General features: G+C 47.4%; 1 long non-coding RNA gene across 1 annotated transcript; it reads left to right on the top strand.

Annotated features, from left to right (window-relative positions):
- Nucleotides 1-15,922: 15,922 nt before the first annotated feature.
- LOC101679149 lies at nt 15,923-23,880 on the top strand. Its single transcript, XR_001176558.2, has 3 exons — nt 15,923-16,487; nt 16,628-16,764; nt 23,550-23,880. It is a non-coding gene; the product is annotated as an uncharacterized LOC101679149 (long non-coding RNA).
- Nucleotides 23,881-27,624: the final 3,744 nt, after the last annotated feature.

Genomic DNA, 27,624 nt, shown 5'->3' with positions numbered 1-27,624 from the left:
GGGAGAGGGGGTAGACTCTCCCATCTTCCCTTGGGGACTGACCCTCTTTTCCTGGCCTCTTGTCCCCCTCCCCACCAAAGTCCCATCTTTCCCTCTATCTACTCAGCTCCCCCACCAGGACCCCCTGGAGCTGCTTCTGGGGAGTGAGCCCTGGAGGGAGGCCCTGTCAGCTGGTGCTGGGAAGCCCCTCCTGGTGGAAGCCTGCAACCTGGGGAACAGATGGCCCCCCTCCCTGATTGTTCCTTAGTAAACCCTGGGGGCCCCTCGGCTCCTCCTTGTAGCCTCCCCCATGCCCTCCCTCCTACTTTGGAAAGCAGCTAGCTGAAAAGAGACAACATCTGGGTCTCCCCAGGGCCCCAGTGACCCAGCTGCCGGCTGGCCAACAACCCCAGGAAAACAGCCACCTCTCCCCCCAGCTCTGGTGTCCCCCTGCTCAGCATCATTTGAGTACCTGCCATCCTTTGAGGCAGGATCCCAAGCTTAGCACCCTTATATTGCAAGGTATTTCATGCAAGAAAGAGCCTCAAGGCCCCGACCTCCAGAGATGCCTGGCCAAAGCCACAGCTGTCCCAATTACAGTAGGTGGCCAGTCAGCTCCTCAGAGGTCTTTGCCGTATCTGCCACCAGACCCACAGCACCAACTCAGCCCCAGACTAAAAGACATTCCCCCGTGGGCCTGGAGAAGGGTCCATGCCACCAATAGTCTGTGGGACAAGTGACCACAGAGGAGCAGAATCCTGTTCCTTTCATTGGACAGGGGATTGGGGCCCTGGGCTCAGCCCAAGGAAGGCTGGCTCCCAGCATGTGAATGCCACTCACTGTGCCCCCACATGTGCCCAGCCTGCTCCCCTCTGTGACAACACCCAGAGGTTTGGCCACAGGCACATTGGGGAACATCCCAAAGTCTCACTGGGCCTTGCCTGAAGAGAAGGAACAAATGTTAACTGATGTACAGATTGAGTTCTCTTTTGCATTTCACACCAGACTCTGGCCTTGACCTTCTCCTCCCTGCTTCTTCCCACCTTCCTACCTGCTCATAGGGTTTACTCTCTGAGAACCAGAACAATTACATGTTGGCCCGCATGTCTGGGGTCTGAGGACCAAGGCCAATGAGCACAGTAACTGGCTGGAGGTCAAGCAGCCAGCTGGGGTCAGAGCAAGACCTTACCCCTGCCCCTGAGAACCCACCCAGGGCTCTTTTCCTACCCTTGCAACCTGCCACAGACCCTTAGACAGACTGTGGGGGATTCAGGAGGCTGTCTCAGGCTGTCTAAGGCCTGAGGCAGGGAGCAGGGAGGGAAGCACTTGCCCCCACTCGGAGCCTACACAGTGGTGAAGGTGTGTGCTGGAGCTGGTGGAAGGCAGGGACTGTGAGGGTGGGGTCTGGGTGTGGGTCCTGCTTTCCTTGGCACACCTGGCCACCCCAGTGCCCTGCAAATTAGGAGAGGCCAAGCTGGTGTCCCCCCAGAGCTAGGCCTAGCTAGTGCCCTACTGCCCCCCACCAGGACAGAGCAGAGAGCCTGTCACACTCAAGGTCCAGGAGAGTCACCACCCCACAGGGCTCTCCCGCACTTTCTTTTTCTATTTTTCTTTTCCTTTTCTTCTTCTTCTTCTTCTTCTTCTTCTTCTTCTTCTTCTTCTTCTTCTTTTTTTTTTTTTTTTTTGGTTTAAAACTTTATTTATTTGACAGACAGAGATCACAAGTAGGCAGAGAGGCAGTAGGTGGGGGGGGGGCAGGCTCCCCGCTGAGCAGAGAGCCAGATATGGGACTCAGTCCCAGGACCCTGAGATCATGACCTGATCCGAAGGCAGAAGCTTAACCCACTGAGCCACCCAGGCGCCCCTACTTTCTTTCCTTCTCAGACTCTGGGGAATTCTATCTTCCTTTCAGGGGCCCCATACTGACCCTATTGGTTTCTGGGGTTTCCTCTCTGTCCTAAGAATCCTGCGGTGGGATACAGAAGGAGCAAGGATCCTCCCCTACTCTTACCCCTCCCCCACCAGCCTGGCCCTGCCAGAGCTCCCACCACAGCCCCACCTGGCACATGACCCCCTGGAGTGATGCCTGCTGGTCACTCTGTGTTGCATAGAGTCTCTCCAGAGGAAGAAGATCTCCCTGGGCAGAGGCCTCCGGTCCTTCCTGGGGGAACTTGGTGGGCTTCACCTTCTACCCGCCTTGGGTCAGCAACTGAGACCAGGCCTGATCCCAAGTCAACTCCCAGTCCCCTGGAGGCAGCCTCAGGGCCAGAGCCTCCTCCCACCACCCCTCATCAGATCTACAAACTGATGGCAAAAGATGGGAGTCTGCCCTAGCCCCACACTGGGGATGGGGAGGCACCGGTGTCCAAAGTGTGGACACTGCCTATGATGGCTCCCTGCCTCCAGGCCATCCAGGGGTCAGCCAGCAAACCCACAGATTAACCCACAGCCATGTGTTCATAACTACCCTGCACCCAGGCAGCTTTGTGGGAGGGCAAAGCTGAGCCACAGAATCTGGGAACTCTGGGGCCTTCTGGGGCTCTGACAGCCATGGCCAGGGAGCTGCCAATGATTGGTCTCAGCTTGGGGGTCTTGGCGAGATCACCAAAGTCAGATTTTGCTTGATGAGCAAAGGGCATATTCCGGCATCTTCTTTGCCCATAGTCAGGGTCTTGGCCCCATAAGCAGGTACCACCAAGGAGGACTCAGGCTGGTCATTGCTCAGCCCAGCCTCCTGAGATGCCAGGTGGCATCAAGGGCCCATCTCAGGGCACGACACTGTTGTCACATGCAGTAAGGAGCCCTCCCCTTTGCTAAAATTGTGATAGTTAAAGTGCCAGCCATGTGGGCACCTGGGTCGCGCAGTCGGTTAAGCACCAGACTTGGTTTCAGCTCGGGTCGTGATCTTAGGGTCGTGGGATTGAGCCCTGCACCAGGCTCTGCACTCAGCATGGAGTCTGCTTGAGATTCTCTTTTCTTCTCCTCTGCCCCTCACACTCACGCTCAAGAGCACAAGCTCTCTTGCTTTCTAAAATAAAATAAATCTGAGAAAAAAATAAAGTTCCATCTGTGCCGCACAAAGTACCAGCCTTTGAGAGCAAGGCAACTGTAGGGGGCATGAACAATAAAGCCTCCCGGGGTCAGGTAGCACAGAGTACACCACTGCTTAGAAGAAACACTGCAGGGGCACCTGGGTGGCTCAGTGGGTTAAAGCATCTGCCTTCGGCTCAGGTCATGATCCTAGGATCCTGGGATCGAGCCCCACATCAGGCTCTTGCTCAGCAGCGAGACTGCCTCCCCGTCTCTCTCCGCCTGCCTCTCTGCCTACTTGAGATCTATCAAATAAGTAAATAAAATCTTAAAAAAAAAAAAAAGCCAACTGAAGGAGAAGAAACATTGCAACCTGGGTGTGCAGCTGGCTGGGAAGGATGAAGAATGTTCTAGAAACAAATGTCATATATGCAATGATGGGAGAAACTGGTGTGGCTTATCCCAGAGTGGATAACACTTTGCTGAGCATTCAGTGTTATTTTATCATTCATTCCGAGGATAAACTCACTGAATACCCGCTACAGTCCTGGGAGCCTGGGACCATGCCCTCAAAGAACACATGGACAGACAGACAAGGACCATGGAGACGGACATGAAAGAGACAGATTTCAATTCTATATAAGACAGAACACACTGGGACTCTTGGGTGGGTGGCTCAGTCAGTTAAGTGTCTGCCCTGGGCCCAGGTCATGATCTCAGGGTCCCGGGATAGAGTCCTGCATCGGGGCTCTCCCTGCTCAGCACTCCCCCTGCTTGTGCTCTGTCTCTCTGACAAATAAATAGGGAATTTTAGGTAATTGCAGTGACAGAGATGAACACTAAGATCCCCTCTTACTGGATGATTTGGCCATGTTATCAGTGTATGGATTATAGAGCGTCTCCTGCTTTTCAGTGTCTGTGTCCCCACCTCCCTTCTCCAGATGCTTTGGGGCCTCTCCCCAGTGTGAAGAGAATCTCAAAACTGAACAGTCTATCCACTGAGGTACTGTTTCAGCACATGGGGCAAGGACGACCATTGTCCTCTTACAGGATTCACTCCTTTTTTCCTTAAGATTTTATTTTTTGCTAATCTCTACACCCAACGTGGGGCTCAAACTTACAACTCTAAGATCAGGAGTTTCACGCTCTACCAACCAAGCCAGCCAGGCAGCCCTGACAGGATTCTTTACTTGAGGTTCTGGAACCTTATATTGTATAGGAGAGTGTTTTTCTGACTGGGGTCTTGAATCCTTCGGAACAAGGATGGGTGAGTGGGCTGGAGCTGGGGGGACTTCGAGGCTGGAAATCATTTTCTGGTGTTAGGTAGTAAGAGCAGGGCTTTGGGAAGGCAGCTTGGGCATGAGTGCCCCTTGACTCAGGGACAGACCCCAGGGAGCCAGGAATCTAGGGACTGCAGGAAGAGAGATAGGAGTCACGGGGAAGCTGGTGACTTCCCAGACCAGGTCTCCCAGACCAGAGTTCTCTCTCTCAGATGCAGTCTCAAATTATACTCTCTGAAATTAGCCCAATTCTTTAAAAAATATCCCATAGGAAACCCGCCCTATCCAGTATTAAAGTTTGCTCCAAGGCTGTAAGGGGCAGGGATGCTGGCCTGAGAATGCAGGTCAGTTCCAGGGTCGGAACAGACACTTTCCAAGCCGGAGTGGGGGTGTGTCAGAGCCCAGGGCGCACTAATCAGGCCCTGGAGACCTGCCCTTGCAGCAGGAAGGCAGCCTGTGGGCCCCCAGTTTGGATGCCAGGCTCTCTCTTGGAGGGCTGGAGCCTGAAATCCCCTCAGAATGGAAAGGAAAGCAGCGACATTTCTTGAGCTCATCCACTTCCCACCCCGGGGCCATCCCTCCCATGAGTCACCCTGTTATCCCTCCATGGCCAAATATAGCTCCCAAGGCAAATGAGGGTGCTGCACTGTGCAGATGGGCCGAGGAGGGGTCCGGGGGACGGGGTGGCCCGGACCAGGGGACCAGGTAGCCCACCCGTGGCCCCTTCAGACCTGAGCGGTCTCGGCCTGAAGGTCAGATCTCAGGGCCACTTTCCCACAAACGCAGGGAAGTAGGGGAGACAGAGGGTCTGACCCACAGGCAGTGGGATCACTTCCTTCTCGGGGAAGGAGGAACACGCTCGGGGGACAAACAGGGCAGGGGGCCTTCCCTCTTGGTCCCGTCCCGCAGATGAGGCCCAGGTCCCCGCCGCTGAGCCGTGCCAGGGTGGCCACGAGGCCCCGAGCGTGTCGGCCGTCCCCAGCAGCCCCCCGGGCACCGCCCCGGCCCCGCGGAGCCACCACATAAGGAAATGTTTGCGCCTGGGCGCTCGCTCCCGCCTCCCTCCCTGCCTCCCCGCCCGCCGCCCGGACGGGCCTGGCAGGGGCGGGCGCCGCCGGGAGGAGCCGCCCGCGGGCAGGGGAGGCGGAGCGGGAGTGGGGGGAAGTCGGGGTGGGGAAATGCGGGAGGCGGCCTGAGGGGTCGCCCTGCCAGGCTGGGTAGAACCGGCCGGAAGCCTTCTCCCACCCCAGCGCCCGGTCAACGACAGGGACCCGCTGCCTAGCGGCGGGAGGCGGAGGCGGTGGCGGGGTGGCGGGGAAGCACGGAGGACTAGCCGGACTTGTCTGGGGCTACGGGGACCCTGGACCCTGGCTTTGCATCTCAGACTCTGGAGTCTGTGACCTGGGCCGCGGGGGGCGGGGGGGGGCGGCTTGTAGGGATGGTCCCTCCCGCCCTTTCGAAGTTTGCACACTCAGGCCAGCTGTCCCTCTCCCGGAGTCCAGAGCAATGTCTTATTCCTCTGCATGGTGACTGTGGCATCCTGACTCCCAGTCACTCCTTAGAGAAGAAACATTTTATAGCTGGCTTGCTGGCCGGTGAGGTCAGGCTTACAAGGACTGCGTCCCTTCTGGAGTTTTCCATTAAATTATTTAAACAGGCTCAGTCCCCAACAAGCCCACAGACCTCTGTAGGAGGCTAGCTGGTACAAGGCTGCATTTATTCTGCAAACGGTCTCATTTCCCCAGGGACCCTCTCCTCTCTTTAATGTCGCCTTTGGAGGTAAGAAGACGCCCAAGGGTGGTGCCTTCTAGGTCTCTGTGGTTTACTCTTGGGAGCTAAAGAAATTCCCCACCAGGTGTTTCCTGGGGACGGACTCCACGCCCAGCAGGCATTCAGAAGGGGCAGCTGGCCCTCTGCTCTGAGGCTAGGAGGCTGGGGAGCTGGAGTCCGGAGCATTCTCCAAGAAAGGGTTATTGAGGAAGAATGCTATCACCCAGATCCTTGGCTTCGGGAAAAGTGTGACATGCAGAACAGTAATCCAGAACAACCTGCCCGTTCAGCTGGAGAGGGGGTGGGACCACCTCACCTACTTCTAGGTTACACAGATTTGACAGAGATCAGATCTCAGGCTTGGTTTCCTAGGAGGTTCCACCCTGCAGCCCTGCTGGTGGATTAAAGCAGTGGTGTGTCAACCTTGCCTTAGTGACACTGGTACAATGGCCATTTATTCCCAAGGCTCCGCCTCCCAGGCAGGCAGGGCTGCCTGGAAGTGGCAGCGAAGAGGGCTCCACAGGATCACCCCCATCCCTAAGGGCAAGTGGGACCTACTCTCTGCCCACAGCCCCCCTTCTGAGGAAGGTCCCTAGTGGTTATTTCCAAATGATGTGCCTGGTTCCCCCATCATGGGCTCAGCTCTCTCCACCCCCAATAGTAAGGGCTGTGGGCCATGTCCAGGACCAGAACAACTGTAGAACGAATGTGGGAGAGCGAGACTGCGTTTGACAAGGTCACTGACTGTGGGGGCCTGTGGTTGTGCACCCATCCCGTCCTCACTTCCACAGCTCCCTTATTTTTAAGTAATCTATACACCCAACACAGGACTCGAACCCACAATGCAGAGATCAAGAATCTCCCGCTCTACCAACAGAGCCATCCAGGCATCCCCTCCCTAGCCTTTTTTTTTTTTTTTAAAGATTTTACTTATTTATTTGACAGAGAGAGATCACAAGTAGGCAGAGAGGCAGGCAGAGAGAGAGAGGGACTCGATCCCAGGACCCTGAGATCATGACCTGAGCAGAAGGCAGCGGCTTAACCCACTGAGCCACCCAGGCACCCCTCTCCCTAGCCTTTTAATTCAGGATGTACAGGGACAGCCCAGCAGGCTGTAATCCACAGACTTCCCATAGACTTTCAGCATGTATCAAGTGTGAAGAAGCTATTTGCTCTTGGACCCTGGCATCCAGCAATTTGGGTCTATAAGCTCCAAGGTGCAGAAACTATCTGGCTACTGCAGGGGTGGTGAAGTTTTCCCTTCTTCCCTTCTAGGTTCTTTGGCTGGTCTAATAATTAAACTTATACAAGACAGATTAACAAGAGAAAAACAGACAAAAATGAACAAGAGTAACCAAGTATCCAAAATGGCCAAAGCCATCACCTTAAAAACCACTTTCAGTTAAAGATAAAAGATGCTGGGGGTAGGGAGCCAATTACAGGACGCTACCAGCAAACCACAGTAAACAGGTGTAAACTTATTGTGTAGATTTAAATGTTGTCCTCTCCATTGATAAGAGTCTCCAGAGATTAGAGCCATTGTCCTCTTCCTGGAACAGTGAGTGAGACACCCTTACAAATGGAGATTTCCCTTTTAAATGTAAATGTATCTCACAAAAGGGTAACTTCACCTTTGTCTGCTGTTTCTGAAAAATAACCTGCCTAAAATAAACAGTATGCTAAAGAGGCATACTTTGGGGTAGTATATTTTGCTCCCCTACCCTTAACATAAGCTTAACACAGCATATGCTCAGAAAGTATCTTTTGGGTGGCAGAATAAAAAAACTTAATTTCAGATCACAAAGATCTGGTCCTTATAAAGGTAAATTATACGTGTTTCATCTAAAAGGCTGTTTTATGAAGTCCATTCTCCATCATGAGACACATTCAGATGGGGGTACAATGATAATGGGGTAGTTGTAGAGGGGTTCTCAATGGGAATGTAGAGATATGTTATAGGTGATGTATTTAATTTTTAAGATATTATTTATTTGAGAGAGAGAGCATGAGTGGGATGGGGGCGGGGGGCTTGTGGGGCAGAGGGAGAGAGAGGAGCAAGCTCCCAGGCAGCCTCATGTGGGGCTTGATCCCAAGACTCTGAGATCATGAGCTGAGCAGAAGGCAGACATGCTTAACCAACTGAGCCACGCGGGTACCCCAGAGATGATGTATTTTTATGCCTTTAAAATATAACTAGGAATAGGGAGCATAAGAAGAAAATATTCCTAACTATATGAAAGGCAACCAAGAGGTGGTTCTTTGGTAACAGGACGAGGGCCAGACTAGGGAACTTCTAGTCATTCAGCATAAATGCTAACAGCCATGTTTCCTGAATACTTACTCTGTGCCTGCAATACTCCCCAGGCAGGATCCTCCTCCATCTCCACTGACAGTACTTACTTGTCCAGGCACCCAGCCAGGTCAGAGCAGGGGCCTGAGGCTTCATCTCTCCCCTTCGGAAAGAGGTGTGCTCAACACAGAAGAGCTGGAACAGCAGGAAGTATAAACAACTGGGGAGACCCCATTCCCTCCCTGGAGAGGCCACTTCCCTGCTGAGCCTGTTCCCCACTCTCTGGTCTGTACCCCACAAATGGCCCCTTTCCCACACACGCTCCTATCACCTGCCTTTTCTACTTCAACCCCATTCTCTCAAATATGAATTTGGTGGCATCTCCTGTTTAAATGCCCCCCTAGAACAAAGTTCTCAGGCCTGATTAGAAACTGGGGCTTGACCCCTGATTCCCTCTGTAGCCAGGCCCTGAACTTGGTTCATGGCTTCCTCCAGGAAGCTTTTTAAATCTTGCCAGGTAGGGGCCTCCTTCCCAGCTTCATCGTGTTGCCCTTTACTGCCCATTTCTTTGTTTCTCTCACCGACTGTCCATCATTGTCACTGTGTGACCCCATTGCAAAGTGGGGGCCATGGCACGAACCCAATGAGCCGGGAGGAAAGAATAGGGGAAAGGTTAAGAATAGCATAGAGTAGTAGGCAGGTGGTTATGCTTTGCATGTAAACTCAGCAAAGTTAAAAGAATCCAAAACAGGCCAGAAACATGATCATGTTCACGGCTGCTCCAAAATGCAGGAAGCTGAGGTTGCACTCGTGGGTCTGCACACAGCCCAGGGCAGTTAGCTGCACACACCAGATTCACGAATCCACGCACCTGTGCACATCTTGGGTTCATGTAAACCCGAGTCCGTACATACACGGACCTGTGTAGGCAGCCAGTCGGAGCAAAAACAATTGTGCGCATACTCGGATGGAAGCATCCTCGAGATGCAGCACACAGAAGACACGTGGAAATCCACCGGTTAGTGCACGTCAGATGGTGCACACACAAATTTGGGCATACTGGGGCGTGCGCACTAGCCCGAGATTGTGCACACGTGGCAAGATGCACACCCCAGGGTTGTGCACAAACGAGGCCGTGCATGCCGCCCCGCCCCCCTCGCCGGGAGCCAGCTCGCGCGCCCACTCGGATGCTTGGATGAGGTGAAAGAGCCCATTTCTCCCAATACTCTGACGTAGTTTCAGCGTCTGGGCGCCATCTTCGCCTCGCGAGCAGCGGAAAGATCAGCAGGACGAGCAGCCCCTGCGCTGGGGCCTTTGTTGTCCCGGCTTCCGGGCGTCCATCATGCGGAGGCCCCGCGCGCTCGAGCACGAAATGGCGGTTGGGGGCGGGGCGGGACTGGGCGACCAGGAGCAAGGCCCATCCCGACTCCCGACAGGGCGCGCCGTCCCGCCTCCTTGCGCAGGCGCACGGCACGGCGCGCGTTCCCGCGTTCCCTCCGACGCGCGCCGGGACACAAAGGGCTGGAGGGAAAGCACGGAGCGCGGCCGACATCCTCGGAGCGGCTACTGGTCCGGAGCGGCCTGGCGCGGACTGTCGGGGCGGGAGCCGGGCTCACCGGAACAGCGCGCTGGGGCGCCTGGTGGGGCGTTGTGCAGCGCTCCTTCTCCTCCCCTCGCCCTCCCTCAACGGTCGCAACGGCCCAGCGAGCCGTGGTGGGGCCGAGCGGGAGCGCACGGCGCAGGCGTAGAGCTCGCAGCCTCTGCGGGAAGGCTGGGCGCCTCCATTTTCCCTCGCGCTCCCTGATTGCGGGGCTGGGTGCAGTGGAAGCGAGTGGTGGCCGTTAAAGTCCGAGGCCTTCTCTCCACAAATTCTTTCCTCGGTCCGCGCAGCTGAGCGCGGGAGCTGACCAAGTAGCTCTTCGTAAAGTTTTGGAATGTGATATAAAAAAAGACAGACACCTCCGCAAATTACTACAATAGTTAGCAAACTTGATACTTCCAATTGGGAATGTGGGTTTGGGGAAGGATTGAGAACACATGCAGAAAAGGTAAAATTTTTTCTGCTAAGGGATGTTAAAAACAGTAATCAATACAACTTTAGAAAAAGTATTTTTCATCAAACAAGTAACGCGTGTTCTTAGTAGAAAGTTTCGAAAGGAGTCATAATCGCTGGGCATTCACTGAGTAGTTACATGCCAGACCCTGTTTTAAGTGCTAATTTTCCTAACCAGGTACAGATGGAGAAATAAGCACAGAGAGGTTAAGTACACAAAAGTACTTAAAGGAAAATGGGAAAAGTAGTAAACCGACCTTCCAAAACAACCACTATTTAATAATAAACTGGCCGGGTTCCTGCCAGTTTTTTTCTCTGCCTTAAGTTTGGTTCAGGGGCAGCTGGGTGGCTCAGTTGGTTAAGCGGCTGTCTTCTGCTCAGGTCTTGATCCTGCTGTCCTGGGATCAAGCCCCCTTGGGGCTCCGTGGTAAGCAGGGAGTCTGCTTCTCCCTCTCCGCTTCCCACCCACCATCCCATGCTTGCTCGCTCTCAAATAAGTAAAATCTTAAAAATAAGTTTGGTTTAAGTTACATTCAGCCTATGGCATCTTGAATAACAGAGCTGTGGTCTGGCAAATAGAAAAGGTTTAGAGGCTCAGAGGGAGCCCGGAAATGTTCTGGTTGTCTTTGGGGCACATCGGCCCTCTGAGGTCCAGGAGACTGCACTAGGTGATGCATGAAGAGCACCCCCAACTCTAGAATGTTGTCCTCTAGTGATCTTGGAGAATTCACATGACTCGTGGTCATTTCTGGGAGTCGGGAGGAAGAGCCCCCTTATTCCTGCCTTTTGTTACTGTAGCCATTTCTCAGGTCATAATTGCCTTAATTTCCCAAGCGTATTTGGGCCTATGAGGAAGGTATTTTCACTGAATAGAGTTAGGTCAGTTGAAGACAGGGCAGAGCCAGTGTAACTCCTCATTTACAGATGAAGCTGCTGAGGCTTAGGGCCAGAAGCTGGGGACAAGTCCCCCAATTAATAGCAAAGCAGAGATACCTCATCCAAATTGAGGCATCTGCCTTGCAGCCTCAGTCCCCAAGTCCTCAACTTCCATGGGATCTATTACGTCTTTTTATGTCTTGAAAATTTTAACAATACAGAGATCCCAACACCCAGCTGTTAAATGATAGGTACTTATCTTGCTTGGTGAAAGATTGTCTATTCTGAGCAGGTGAGGGCTAGACAGCCAGATCCTTCCCATTAATCCTTAAAGGATTCACCTGTTTGTCAAAATTCTTCTTATCCCATTTTTAGTTCACTGGTCTAAAGCATACTGTCCTTTAATTAGTTTCTTCTATTGCAATATGAATTTGGTTTCTTTTTAAACTGTGTAGTGTAAGTCATTTACTTTTATTCACTATTACTTCATTATAAGGAGGAAACCCTATGCTCTTTTAATTTTAGAAGTGGAAAAAGGAGGAAATGGAACCAGAATATGGTTTCAGATCTCACACACAGATATACCCTGTCTTCTTGGTCTCTCTCTTTATTGAATCACAGATTCCTAATAAGCATTTTGAAATGTTCATAGAAAATAAAAAGTTTCAGTGACTGAAAAACTTTCTAGATAATTGCCTTTCCTTACATCTTGTAGAAGAAAATACTTTAAATACCAATTTGTGGCTTTGCCAAGTTACTTATCTCCTGATTCTGTGTTCTCATATATATGATGTGGATAAGAATATGTCCTGGCAGAGTTTGGGGGGATGATTGGAGATGGTATTTGTAAAGTGCCTAGTGCCTGGACCATAGTAGGTGCTCAATAAATAAGTGCTAGCAACTGTGTTTGGTTGCTGTTCTGTGTCAAGGAAGTGTCAGAATTAACTAGTTGGTTGTCTTTGAGAAAATATTAATATAGTTTGCTGCTGATCACAGCCTTGTGCTCAGTTTTACCCCTAAACATCCACGACTGCTCAGAAGCAAGTGTTGATGAGGATGTGGAGATAAAGGAACCCTCTTGTGCTATTGGTGGGAATGCAAACTGGTCCAGCCACTGTGGAGAACAGCATGGAGGGTCCTCAAAAAATTAAAAATGGAACTACCCTATGATCCAGTGGTCACACTAGTGAGTACCCCCAAAATATAAAAAACACTAATCAAATGGATACATGCACGCCTATGTTTATTGCAGCATTATTTCAGTAGCCAAACTATGGTAGCAGCCTAGGAGTCCATCAATAGATAAATGGATAAAGAAGATGTGGTATATATATACAATGGGATATTATTTAGCCATAAAAAAGAATGCGATCTTGCCATTTGCAATGAAATGGATGGAGCTAGAGAGTATATTGCTAAGCAAAATAAGTCCATTAGAGAGGGACAAATACCATATGATTTCACTCATGTGGAATTTCAGAAATAAAACAGACAAGCAAAAAAGAGAGAGAGAGAAAGAGAGACAAACCAAGAAACATACTCTTGATTATAGAAATCAACCTGATGCTTATCAGAGAGCAGGTGGGTGGCAGGGTAGTAAAGAGCACTTTTATTATGATAAAATAAAATGATTAAAAAAAGACTGCTCAGGGGCGCCTCGGTGGCTTAAAATAAAATCTTAAGAAAAAAAGAACTTCTTGATAAAAAAGTTTTGAGCAGGGGCACCTGGGTGGCTCAGTGGGTTAAAGCCTCTGCCTTCAGCTTAGGCCCTGGTCTCAGGGTCCTGGGATCAAACCCCCCATTGTGCTCTCTGCTCGGTGGGGAGCCTGCTTCCCCCACTGCCTGCCTCTCTGCCTATGTGTGATCTCTCTCTGTCAAATGAATAAATGGAATTAAAAAAAAAAAAAAGACTACTCAAAACCTTTTTTTTTTTTTAAGATTTTATTTATTTATTTGACAGAGAGATCACAAGTAGGCCGAGAGGCAGGTAGAGAGAGGAGGAAGCAGGCTCCCCGCTGAGCAGAGAGCCCAGTGTGGGGCTCGATCCCAGGATCCTGAGATCATGACCTGAGCCGAAGGCAGAGGCTTTAACCCACTGAGCCACCCAGGTGCCCCTGCTCAAAACTTTTTTTATCAAGAAGTTCTTTTTTTCTTAAGATTTTATTTTTTTATTTGACAGAGAAGATCACAAATAGGCAGAGAGGCAGGCAGAGAGAGAGGGGGAAGCAGGCTCCCTGCTCAGCAGGCAACCCAATGTGCTTGATCCCAGGACCCTGGGATCATGACCCAAGCCAAAGGGAGAGGCTTAACCCACAGAGGCACCTAGGCACCCCTTGATCAAGAAGTTTTAAAATTCACTACAGAAACAAGTTAGGTGTTTGGTTGATACATCAGGCACATGTATTATCTGAGTAAATAATAAAAGGGCTTATGTGAAATGGACCCATGTAAGGTATATCTTTGAAAGGGCTGGAAAGATGGGACTTGACATCAGTTGGGACCTTGCAGGGGAAGGAGCCCTGCCCTTTCAGAGCAGCAGGGCTTGCTGAAAACCACAGTGTTCTCTGTGTCTGGGCCCTGTGTTCTGCACTCAGTGGATTTGTGCATGCCTCCTCTGTTTCATTCCTGGTGGCAGGAGGTAGAATGGTGAACAAAACAACCCATCCCTGCTTTCATGGAGCCTAAAGTCTACTGAGGATGCCTGACCCTGAGCAAATGACCACGGTGGTGAATGTAGGTGGGTGCTACACAAGCTGGCAATGGCCCTGCCTTAGGCATAAGACAGGAGGGCTTCTGGGATGCAGTGATGCCTTGGCTGGGCTTAGCCTTCTCTTAGTCTCTGAATAGGGAAGAGACATATTAAACCCCAACAACTGAATATGTCCACAAAGGCTGGTCATGGGAGCTAAGGGGTGGGAGAGATAGGAGCTTAGACACAGAAAAATGCCAGACTATGGGGATTTCTGTAGGAGTATAGGAGAAGAAAAACTGTTTTTTCTCTGTCCACCTTAATTTCTCTGACAGGAGCCATGTAATTAGACTACAAAGACAGATTACCCAGAGAAAAATAAACAAGTTTATTAAATATTTTATTTATTTATTTGATAGAGAGATATAGCAAGAAAGGGAACACAAGCAGGCAGAGGGGGAGAGGGAGAACCAGGCTTCCTGCTGAACAGGGAGCCAAGACAGGACTCAGCCCAGGACCCCAGGATCATGACCCTGAGCTGAAGGCAGACACTTAACAATTGAGCCACCCAGGCACCCCAAACAAGTTTATTAAAAAGTGCATCACACATACACAAGGGAGCACCCAGTGATGAGTAACTCAAAGGAGTGATTAGAATTGGGCTTATTATAGCATATTAACAAAAGAACAATACATTTTTAGAGAAGTGACACGACAAAGGAAAAGGACTTTTGAGTTTCTAGGGAGGCAAGTTGTGAGAAAGAATGTATATAGGGAAGTAATAGTAGACAAGGTTTGTTACTTAGGCTCCTCTGGTGCCATCTCCAGGCTGATAAGGGTCTAGAGTTTTCTCTGGTGACTGACTTCCGTCCTTCCTGGTAGAGAGGGGAGTGGGGACATTTCTGTAAACTTATGTCTTGCTTTTAGGCAAATAAGAGGAGGGCAGAGAGTTTTTCTGGTATCTGTTTCTTAATTGCCTTCTACTCAAAATAATCCTTATGCCAATGTGGCATATTTGGGGTGGTGTATTCTACTACTCTTCTCCAGCTTTGCTTTACTAAATTGTTAAATATTCTTCTCATTAGACCAGTATTTTGTTTTGTTTTTTACATATAACATACCATAAAATTTACCCCTTTAAAATATATAACTCAGTCAATACAACATGCTCAGTCAGTAGAGCATGCAACTTATTTTTTTTTTAATATTTTATTTATTTATTTGACAGACAGAGGTCACAAGTAGGCAGAGAGACAGGCAGAGAGCGAGAGGAGGAAGCAGGTGCCCCGCATCAGGCTCTCTGCTCAGTGGGGAGCCTGCTTCCTCCTCTCTCTCTCTGCTTGCCTCTCTGTTTACTTGTGATCCCTCTCTGTCAAATAAATAAATAAAATCTAAAAAAAAAAAGTGATGTAATTCAGTAGTTTTAAAATATATTCATAAAGTTGCACGATCATCCACACAAATTTCAGAGTACTTCATCACCCCAAAAGAGACCCTAGACTCATTAGCACTCATTTATCATCTGCCCCTTCTGCCAGCCCCACCAGTAATCTGCTTTCTGTTTCTACAGATTTACCTATTATGGACATTTCATATAAACAGAATCCAAAATGTGTGCTCTTGTGTCTGACTTATTTCATTTAGCATAATTTTTTAAAATTCTCTAAGGTTGTAGCATGTATCCATATCCCCATTCCTTTTTGTGGCTGAACGATACTCCTTGTGTGGCTATAAGTCACAAGACTCTTGAACGGAAGGTGTGTATGTCTGTGATGGGAGCCAGTGCCTTGAAGTCCAGCCTCAGTGTGAGAACTACTGTACTTTGTATGGCATTTCAACTGCCTGGGCTTTACCCTCATTGGCTGTATGTCTGGACAAATCACTTTCTTTGTGCTCATTTTCCTCTCATGAATGGAAATAACAGTAATAACTCTCATAGGGTTGGTGAATTAAATGAGTTTATACATTGAAAGGCCTTAGAAAAGTTCCTGGTGTAAAAGTCCAGTAGTTATGATGAAAAAAAAATAGTCTGGCAGATGCAGAACTCCCCACTGATTAGCACACTGCCCTTTGTTCCAGAATCTTCCAAACAGCTACATGGCTACTTTATAAAACTTGGAATTACAACAAGGTCTGACTATAAGAGGAAATGAGTTGAAGATAGCAATTTCTGTACCTTTTTTAGGTGAAGGGGAACAGAATATGCCACCCCAAAATGTGCCACTTTGGCATGAAGATTATTTTGAGCTGAAGGCAATCAAGTCTCTGCAGACTCAAGAAAAACTTTTACCTCTCCCTTAATTGTCTAAAAGAATTTAGATGGGGAGCCTGGCGAGCCTGGCCCAGAAAGAGAGTTATTACCAGAGATAACTTTTTTTTTTTTTTTTTTTTAATCTGAAAGACCCACATGGTAGGGCCAACATCTGCCTAGGAAACATCTGCTCTTCTCATCTTCCTGCAAATTGCCCTCCTCCCCTTTGAAGCCTCAGCCCCATCTCTTTCCTCAGCTCAGGATGGCATGTGAGTCTCCATTGCCTGACTGCCTCTGGGTCTCATATTTTTATGGGGACCCCCCGTACATAAATAAATAAATTTCTTTTTAAAAATAAAATAACAATTTTTCTTTTTCTCCTATTAATCTGTTTTTATGTCAACTGAAGTATTAGAGCAGCCAAAGAACCTAGAAAGAAAGAAGGAAAAATTCTCCCCCCGGCACCCCCTGACAGTTTGGTGACCTGCAAAGGGACATTCGCTGGCTGGATACAGCTTCCTCCAGGGAGGCTGCTGCTGAGAGAAGGTAAGAATTCTTACCAGATCAGTCTCCTGGAGCTCCACCTGTAGAATCCAGTGGAAGCGAGCGTGGGGAGTCTTCTTTCCTTTTTCTAAATTCAGATTAGCAGGAGAAAATGTTTGTGTAAAGTAGTTCCTTGAGTATGGGGACTCTGGTAAAGATTTGTTATGAGTACTCTCAGGTCTACCGAGATAGTCATTGTTTCCTTTGGTCTCTATCCTTTGTGTCCTTTGCCATGAGAAGGAGAATCGTAGCCCCACATGAGCTTTTTCCTTTCCTCCCATCCCATGTCTTGAGAGCTTGGCTTTATGACCAGGGAGAATATTCTCACTGGAAGAGGCATGTACTGGCATGCATTGGCATAGAGCCCAGTAGGTTCCAGATCCAAAAAACAGCCCTGTCTTTGTCTGACTGAGCCAATTCTCAGGGGAATTTGTCTTAAGGGGTTCTGGTCCATAAGGGACCCTTGTTGGTGATGGTGATGGAAGAGTCCCAGATGGCAGGTCTGGGACTGGAGGTGTCTCACGTTCTCACAGGAGACCAGAGCCACCATTCTTACTGCTTGTGACATTGAAGGTCTTGGCTTTCTTAGGCTAATTATGGGAGCGAACTTTCCGGATCTTCTGAGGACTGCATCCTCAGCACCCTCTTTTGGAATGCTTCTTGCATCCGTGGCTAAACCGTAAAAAGATTTAATTGGTGTGAGTCACTATTGAGATTAATATAAAATCCTTACTTGTCAATGGCCAGATAACACATCCTCTGAACAGGCTGTATTTAGAATAGAAAATTTAGAGAGCTCTCATCTAACAATTGTCTTATTGATACCTATGAAAAAAAAAAAAACAATTTTTTTTTTGTCCCTATAAAAAGGGACACAAAGGAGTATAACTTCTAGGCTCAGAGACTCCCTTAGCAAGATGAAAGTACAGAAATTAGACTTAGAACAAAAATTAACGCCCACATTCAAGGTAAATTCCCCTTCTCAAAATCCTGCCCCGCCTTCCTGTTCCAGCTTCCCCTTTTCCTTTGAGATTTGTGGAAAGCGTCCTGACTTGATCTCCAGGCCCGTGGTACTGGTTACCTATGTAAATGCTAAGGACTAAGAAGTGAATTTTGGAGAAGAACGGTTGGGGGTGGGGCAGGGCTCACTTCCATGTTTCTTCCAACTCCTCCTACACTCCAGGGCTTTGTAATCAGGCTCTGCCTGCCTTAGGTCTTCCTATGCAGTGTCTTTTGTAGGACTGTCCTGGATCCTGACCACAAAGAATTCTTTTTTTTTTTTTAATATTTTATTTTGTTTTTTTTTTGACAGAGATCACAAGTAGGCAGAGAGGCAGGCAGAGGGAGAGAGGTGGAAGCAGACTCCCTGCAGAGCAGATAGCCTGATGCGGGGCTCCATCCCAGGACCCTGAGATCATGACCTGAGCTGAAGGCAGAGGCTTTAACCCACTGAGCCCACCCAGGTGCCCCACCACAAAGAATTCTTGCAAACGGAAACACATAGCAGAACTTTAAAGGATAACATCCTTTTACCTCCATTTCCAGCATATCCTACCAAATTTAGAGAAGAGTTAGAAAGATCATCGGACATTCACACCCCACTCACATGAACCTTGCTTAGCCGCTAAGGGGTGTTTTTTCTACCTGTGATTATACGTAGTTAATAGACAAGCCAGAAGGCTCCCAGAGGAAACCCCCCCCCCCTCACGGAGTAAACAGATGACCAGAATTTCTCCTAGGCAATCCTAAAAATACTGTTCAGGGAGTGAACATAAATACATAAAATCTTAAAAACAACAACAACAAGTTGATTGGTTTAATTAAAACAGACATGTCCTCAGGGGTGCCTGGGTGGCTCAGTCAGTTCGAGTAGCCAACTATTGATTCCTGCTCAGGTCATATCTCAGAGTCCGGGATCCTGCTCCAGGCCACGTAGGGAGTCTGCTTGAGCGTGTCTCTCTCCTTCTCCTTCTGCCCCTCTCCTTGATCATGCGCTCCCTCTCTTTCTCAAATAAATAAAAAAATATTTTTTTAAAAAAGATTTTATTTATTTGACAGAGAGAGCTACAGAGAAAGAGGAACACAACCAGGGGGAGTGGGAGAGGGAAAAGCAGGCTTCCGGCTAAGCAGAGAGTCTGACGTGGGGCTCCATCCCAGGACTCTGGGATCCGGACCAGGGCCGAAGGCAGATGCTTAATGACTGAGCCACCCAGGCACCCCATAAAAAAATAAATCTAAAAAAAAAAAAAAAAAAAAGACATGTTTTCACAATCTCAGTATTAAATATAATCCAGACATGCAACTTTTATTCTACCTGGGTTTTCTAGTCAAAAAAATTTGGGGCACCTGGGTGGCTTAGTCATTAAGTGTCTGCCTTTGGCTCAGGTCATGATTGCAGGGTCCTGGGACAGAGCTCCACATCAAGCTCCCTGCTCAACGGGAAGCATGCTTTCCCTCTCCCTCTCCCCTTGTTGTGTTCCTTCTCTCACTGTGTGTGTCTCTCTCTCTGTCAAATAAATAAATAAAATCTTAAAAAAAAGAAATTCATGAGGGACGCCTGGGTGGCTCAGTTGGTTAAGCAGCTGCCTTCGGCTCGGGTCGTGATCCCAGCATCCTGGGATCGAGTCCCGCATCGGGCTCCTTGCTCGGCGGGGAGCCTGCCTCTCCCTCTGCCTCTGCCTGCCATCCTGTCTGCCTGTGCTTGCTCTCTCGCCCTCTCTCTCTGATAAATAAATAAAATCTTAAAAAAAAAAAAATTCATGGGTGCCTGGGTGGCTCAGTGGGTTAAGCTGCTGCCTTGGCTCAGGTCATGATCTCAGGGTCCCGCATCCGGCTCTCTGCTCAGCAGGGAGCCTGCTTCCTCCTCTCTCTCTCTGCCTGCCTCTCTGCCTACTTGTAATCTCTCTGTCAAATAAATAAATAAAATATTAAAAAAAAAAATTCATGATATCTCTGTTACAAAATTTGTCAGCAAGAAAAACAGCTTGGGATGAAGGCTAACTCTATCTAACGCCTCAGAAAGTTCTTGTGGGTAGTCTAAGCATAATTGTTGGGAACCAGTGACTTAGATAGATGTAATTGGAATAAGAACTTTTAGGTGAATTTTTCAGCCATTATTATGTTTTATGCCGTGTATCCTTAAAAATACCTTCCCAAATCAGAGGCACCTGGCATAGTTGGCTGAATGTCCAACAATTGGTTTCAGCTCAGGTCATGAGGCTGAGCCATGAACTGGGCTCAGTACAGAGTCCTGCCTGAGATTCTTTCCCTCCCCCTCTGCCCTCCTGCTTGTGCTACCTCTCTCTCCCAAATAAATAAATAAATCTAAAAAAAAGAAAAAGGCAAAAAACTCAGACCTTCCAAAATCATTTGATAATTTCCACCATTGGAGTTTTACTAAGTTAAGTAATAGAAATTGATTGAATATCTAGATCGTTTCCAAGTTAGATAAAATCTTGAAACATTAATTACTGAACATGGGTTTATCTACATTTTGCTTCTTATTATAGAGAAGCTAAAAGATGTTTGGATGTGTTTGTACTACATTGGAAAATTGTACTATAAAAAAAGTATATGCTTTCAGAAATTATGAAATGTATTTATAAATTTGCCAGTCTAAAGAACGCTAGTATAACAATTTGCGTCTTAGGTTTTACTAAGGGGTAACAATTTCTAAGGGTTAATGATTCTGATAAATGACATTAAAACTATGAGAAATAGGGGCACCTGGGTGGCTCAGTGGGTTAAGCCTCTGCCTTCCGCTCAGGTCATGGTTTCAGGGTCCTGGAATCAAGCCCCACATCGGGCTCTCTGCTCAGTGGGGAGTGTGCTTCTTCCCTCTCTCCCTGCCTGCCTCTCTGTCTACTTGTGATCTCTGTCTGTCAAATAAATAGAATCCAAAAAAAAAAAAAAAAAACTATGAGAAATAGGGGTGTCTGACTGGTGTAGTTGGTGGTGCGTGAGACTCTTGATCTTGGGGTCATGAGTTCGAGCCCTGCATCGGGTGTAAAGATTATCTAAAAATCAAAAAATCTTGAAAAAAAAAAAATAGGAGAGGGCGCCTGGTGGCTCAGTGGGTTAAAGCCTCTGCTTTCAGCTCAGGTCATTGTCTCAGGGTCCTGGGATCAAGCCCCACATCAGGCTCTCTGCTCAGCAGGGAGCCTGCTTCCTCCTCTCTCTCTGCCTGCCTCTCTGCCTACTTGTGATCTCTGTTTGTCAAATAAATAAATAAAATCTTAAAAAAACAAACAAACAAACAGAAATAGTAAGGGAAACAACCCTATATGCAAAGAAAGTAAGATGGGTTTCGTAAGAGGGATGTAATGAGGCATTTTGTCAAGGGAGCACGAGCATGATCAGGAAGAGGGACAGAGGGAGAAAGACAAGCAGACTCCCCACTGTGCTGGGAGCCCAATGTGGGGCTTGATCCCAGGACCCTGGGGTAGATGCTTAACTGACTGAGCCACCCAGATACTCCTCTCCTCAGATTTTTAACCATGGTCATTTATACACCTTAGCCATTTACACAGTTACTGTTTTACTCTGATGCTTTTGCAAAAGTGCTCTTGCAAAAGTGCTTCCTCCTCAAGGAAATTCATGGAAAGGACTTTGACGAAGATAGGTTTCTGATAACTTTAAGATCATAAGACTGAACTGACTACAAATTTCTAGAACTAAAGGAAAAACTGAATTCAAGCAGAACAGAAATTAGAATGAGACTGAAGGAACTGAGAGGATGATTATAATTTTTTATGACTTTTTCTTTGAAATATTACTGGTTCTTTAATGATCTGTTTTTTTCCAGATTTAAGGAGAATTTTTTTCTCTTTTTTCTTTTTCTTTTTTAAAAATATTTTATTTATTTATTTGACAGACAGAGATCACAAGTAGACAGAGAGTCTTTTTTCTTAAGTTAACTATGACTTACAGCAATTTGGTAAAGTATGTCTCTGTAAACAAGAGACTTTTTCTCCCTGCCTGATCCCTCCCGAATTGGGAAACTCAGCAAATATTCTTTACAACAGTATATTTATTTCCTCAAGTTCAGTAAGAATCTGTTCTCCCTTGTAACAGGTATAATTGGAAACATTGGTTATATTACTGAGACTTTCACTGCGATGTCATATTTGAGAATAAAATACATCAATTCAGATATGATCAAACAGCTTTAAGGAACTAATGCTGACTTAGAGCCAATAATGGCCCTTGGAAAAAATAGCCTGGTACCCTGCTTATGGGGTTTCCAGCAGTTTTACCAGGTAAGTAAAGAAGGTCACTTTCTGGCAGGCTCAGGAACCTTAGGATACTTTGGGGACCTCAGGAGAAAAAAAATTCGCTCAAATCTATACATATTACAGGCAAAGTCTGGTGGTGGCTTCTTAGCCTCGAGAAGCTTTTAAAAGTCCAATATGAGATTCCTTATGAAAAGTTCCCAGCTGGGGTGCCTGGGGGGCTCAATAAGTTGGACGTCTGCCTTCAGCTCAGGTCATGATCCCAGGGTTCTGAGATGGAGCCCCTGCATCGGGCTCTCTGCTCTGCAGGGAGTCGGCTTCTTCCTTTCTCTCTGCCTGCCTCTCTGCCTACTTGTGATCTCTGTCTATCAAATAAATAAGTAAAATCTTGGGATACCTGGGTGGCTCAGTGGGTTAAGGCCTCTGCCTTCAGCTTGGGCCTGGAATCGGGCCCCACATCGGGCTCTCTGCTTGGCGGAGAGCCTGCTTCCCTTCTCTCTCTGCCGGCCTCTCTGCCTACTTGTGATCTCTCTCTCTGTCAAATAAATAAATAAAAGCATTAAAAATAAATAAATAAATAGATAGATAAAATCTTTTTTTTTTTTTTTAAGATTTTATTTATTTATTTGACACAGAGAGATCACAAGTAGACGAGGCAGGCAGAGAGAGGGAAGCAGGCTCTCCGCTGAGCAGAGAGCCTGATGTGGGACTCGATCCCAGGACCCTGAGATCATGACCTGAGCCGAAGGCAGCGGCTTAACCCACTGAGCCACCCAAGCACCTGATAGGTAAAATCTTAAAAAAATATATTTAAAAAAGAAAAGAAGAGTTCCAGCAAAGCAGATTTGATAGAACCTGTATGGTTAATCATTATTCTCACACCACTTAAGTAAGTCATCAGGCCAAGTTTTTCAAACTAGACTTAATTTGTAAACAGATTAGTCTTACTGTGGTTGTCTTTGGTAGAAATGGGTAGCTCTCAAAGAAAATTATGTTTCAATGGAAACTGTAGTCCTTGTGGATATCAGATTCTAGTCCTGCTAATTGTCTTTCAGGTTTTGTTTCTACATGTAAACTGGTCCTGGTCCTGAATTCTAGTTTCCTCTAATATTTGACTATGGCTCTTCAAACTAACATTTCCAATTTTCTGACAGTTAATGTACATGAGGAATTTTTTTTAATATTTTATTTTTGGGGCGCCTGGGTGGCTCAGTGGGTTAAAGCCTCTGCCTTCCACTCAGGTCATGATCCCAGGGTCTTAGGATAGAGACCTGCATCAGGTTCTCTGCTCGGTGAGGTGCCTGCTTCCCTTCTCTCTCTCTCTGCCTGCCTCTCTGCCTATTTGTGATCTCTGTCTGTCAAATAAATAAAATCTTTTTAAAAAAATTTTATTTTTAAGTAATCTCTACACCCAGCAGGGAGTTCGGACTCTCGGCCCCAAGATCAAGAGTCTCACTCTCTACCAACTGAGCCAGCCAGGCACCCTACATAGTCTTCTACTTTATTGACCTCTCTGACTTGGAATCATTGAGAACTAAAACTGCTCTTTCCCCAAAGCCAGGTAAACAAGCTAGAGCTGGACAACTTGATAAAACTTCAAAGAAATCACCACAATAGCTCATGTATGGACAACCTTAATGCCTCCGTGTCACAGAAGGATCACCAGAGACATTCAAACTGCCAACCAGAAAAATCTAGCAGGTTGCTGCTGCCCTTCCTTACTCCATCTGAAGAGGTTAGGAGCCAGATATCTAGAAATCTCGACTGGCTGCCTTTAGAACTCAGAAACTGGGAGTGTAATTTTCTCCAGTCATTAAGTGTTGTTTTTCTTTTGTTTCCATAGAAATGCTTCTTATTAAATACCTAATTGCTTGCACCATGGAACTAACTTTGGGAGTCTGCCTGCATTTCTGCCTCCTAAAATGAGACACAGCTCTTTAATTGAACTGGCCTATTCTCTGAACTAAGAGACTTGTCCAGTAGGATAGGGTGATTTACCAACTTAACTTATGAACTGCCTTATGCCTTATGTCTGCTTTAACGTCAATTGAATTATTAGACTAGCCAAATAATTTAGAAGGGTAAAAGGAAAATTTTTCCACCCTCACACAGGCATTTAGGATTTTGTAGTTGTGCAGACTTTTAAATTTGTCATTACTGATAATGAACTACGGGACTTTTCCTATATACGTACTTCTAAGGTCACCGAGTTTGAGAACAAACTGCTTTATTTATTTATTTTTTAAGATTTATTTTAGTCTTTTAAGTAATTGCTCCACCCATCGTGGGGCTTGATCTTACAACCCTGAGATGAAGTTGCATGCTCTACTGGTTGAGCCAGCAAGGCACTCCAGAGAAGAAACTGCTTTATTTCCAATCAATTGATTTAATTAAGAGTGTGTGTGAGTGTGGGGGTGTGAGTGGCTGGGCAGAGGGAGAGGGAGAGAAAGTCTTAAGCAGATTCTAAGCTGAGCTTGGAGCTTGACCCCAGGGTCGGGTGAGGGCACTTGATCATGGGACCTGGAGATCACAACCCAAGCTAAAACCAAGAGTTGGATGCCTAACTGACTGAGCCACCCAGGCACTAAATTTTAAAGAAATTATAATGAATTTTCAACATACAGAAAAGTAGCAGAATATGATTGCTCATGTACATTCAACAACATCTATTCTCATTTTTCAATTCTTGACAGATGTTTTTTGTTCCACAACTGGATGGGGGAGGCACACCCATTAGGTAGGAACCATCTTGCAAGGATCTGGGGAAACTGGTTTCATGGGCAGGTTGAGAAATGTATGCTTGCCTAGGCAGCAAGGACACTTTGTGGAAGGTGAGGGGGGGAGGGCTGTGCTCCACCCCCGTTCCCCACCTGGCCCCTCTGTGGGGCTTGGTATGGGATGAGAGGGCTCACTCTGGGAAGCTGACACCAGTACCATAATGAAGTTGTCTCCAGCACCGTGACTCTGGTGTCAACCAAGAGTAAGGCACACGGTGGTTGAGCTCACACTTAGGGCACCAGGGATCGTGTGGCAAGCAAAGTTGAATGGATATCGACAGGCTGTGGATCTAAAGGAGCACATTCAGGAGGGTAGAGGGCCTCTAGGTCAAGTACTCCAGACCCTCCCTGCTCAAGTGAGGCTGTGGGCCAGGGAGCTGATTAGAAATGGAGAATCTTGGGCTCCCTCCTCCCCAGAGCTGTTGCTCTAAATCATTCAAGATGACCCCAAATTTCAAATCTCACCCATTCTGGGTTGGCACGCAGCTAGTCCAGCCCTTACCAGAAAATGCAGAGATTCCTTTGGCAAGACCATGGAGAAGGGGGCACCTGGGTAGCTAGTCAGTTAAGCATCTGCCTTCGACTCAGGTCATGGTCCCAGGGTCCTGGGACAGAGTCCCACATCAGGCTCCCTGCTCAGCAGGAAGCCTGCTTCTCCCTCTCCCACTCCCCGCTTGTGTTCCCTCTCTCGCTGTGTGTCTCTCTCTGTCAAATCAATCAATTAATCAGTCAATCAATAAATAAAATATTGGGGGGAAAAAAAAGGACCCTGGAGAAGGATTCTCCAGATAATCCTAGCATCACCTCCATTCATGGGCAGTCCGTGGGCTAGGCAACACGTCTTTCAGTCTTCTGTCAGTCACTGCTGGAAGGGGGGTGGGCTGTGGGCATGGCAAGGGGAATCTTCTTAACTGAAAACCCTGCTGAGAATAAGCCCCTTGCTGGTGCCCTGTTGGAAATTCCAAGCCCTCCAGCGAAAGTTTAAGGAAAACTTTTCCTGTGTTAATTATAAACCCATTTTCATCCTGTGCTCAGTGGGCTGACTGGTATTTGAAAAAATTACTTGTTATCATAGTCCATGCTTGTCATTAAATTTTTTTGAAGAATGCTGACACCTATACAAATAAGATGTAGAAGCCTATGTCTCTTCTCTCCCTGTTCCTGCTGCCCCCCAAGGTACCGTTAGGAGTTTGCCGTCTGTCCTTGAAGATCTATTTCTTTGTATTTAAAAACACCACACACTCCCTTCCTGTAATCTTTCCACCTTAATCTTTTTCTCGGCCTTTTGCGCATCCTTCTTTTTTTTTTTTAAGGGTATAAAAATTTATTACATGTACAGAATATGACCACTAACGAATGCAGACAAGCTAGGACATAATGATACTGGATGGAAGATGTCTAGCTCTTTGGAAAGTGAGCAGGTTTGGGTGGCACAGTCGGCTAAGCATCTGACTCTTGGTTTCGGCTCCAGTTGCAATTTCAGGTCATGAGATCGAGCCCCAAGTTGGGTTCTGTGCTCAGCACAGAGTCTGCTTAGGTTTCTCTCTCCCTCTACCCCCTCCCTGAGCCTTCACACAGCACAGTCTCACTTTCTCTCAAATAAGTAAATAAATTTTTTTTAAGGATATATATATAGCATTATATATATATATGTATTTTTAAAGATTTTATTTATTTGACAGAGATCGCAAGTAGGCAGAGAGGCAAGCAGAGAGAGAGGAGGAAGCAGACTCCCTGCTGAGGAGAGAGCCCGATGCAGTGCTCTATCCCAGGACCCCGGGACCATGACCCAAGCTGAAGGCAGAGACTTTAACCCACTGAGCCACCCAGGCACCCCAGTAAATAAATTTTTAAAAATTGCTGTGTGTGTAACTCATTAATCCTCAGAGCCACCCCATGAAGTACTATTATTATTCCCATTTTACAGAGGAGGAAACAGAGACAGAGAGGTGGAGATGCTTGTCCAACGTCACCCAGTAAGCTGATCACAGGCGCCTCAGTATGTTAAATCCCTACCCATAGTGGGATAAGCAAAAAGGAGTGGGGACACCTGGGTGGCACAGTCAGTTGGATGTCTGCCTTCAGCTCAGGCCATGATTCCAGGATCCTGGGGTCGAGTTCCACAATCGGGCTCCTTGCTCAGCGGGGAGCCTGCTTCTCCCCTTGCCTGCTGCTGCCCCTGCTTGTGTGCTCTTGTATGCACTCTCTCTCTCTCTGACAAATAAATAAATAAAATCCTAAAAAAAAAAAAAAAAAAAAAAAGGAGTGATGGGGTGGGAATCTTCCAGATCATTTTTTGGATCACAGAATACTCGTAGACCCTAGACCCCTTTAGGAGAAGCCAAGGTGATGGCGAGGGCTGTGAGTGGTCGGTTCTTATTCTATTTCATCCCAGTGCTCAGCAGTGTCCTGTCTGTGATGTATAGGGTCACCCCAGGTAGGAGACAGCTGCAGGCTGGCACCTAGACCCTGGTGGCTATCCTGGCCTCTAGAGGCCCACTGGCCAGGCTGGACCTGGGGCAGCAGAGTCCCATCGCATCAGGATGGTCCCCAACTACCAGGAGCCTCCTTCGACAGGGGCCACGTCCAGTCGTCTCTACCCCTGCTGCCCCTGCTCTAGGGCTCCATCATGGTAGCACAATAATGGAAGATGTTTTTATGAATATTTTCTGTAGCCTTTCATACAGAGGCAAATGTCTGTCAGGCAGAAAAGCAACACCAAATTTTGAGACTGCAACACTTTAAGCCCTGGAATCCCAGGACCTGCCTCCGGTTCAAACCCGCAGTGGCCATTGTATTTGTTTGTTCATTCATTCATTCATTTATATTTTTTTGACAGAGCAATAGAGAGAGCC

Source organism: Mustela putorius, unplaced genomic scaffold, assembly GCF_011764305.1.
Source record: "Mustela putorius furo isolate JIRA1106 unplaced genomic scaffold, ASM1176430v1.1 tig00000275_pilon_pilon_pilon, whole genome shotgun sequence".
Lineage (NCBI taxonomy): Eukaryota > Metazoa > Chordata > Mammalia > Carnivora > Mustelidae > Mustela > Mustela putorius.
This window is presented reverse-complemented; position numbering and strand designations above follow the sequence as displayed.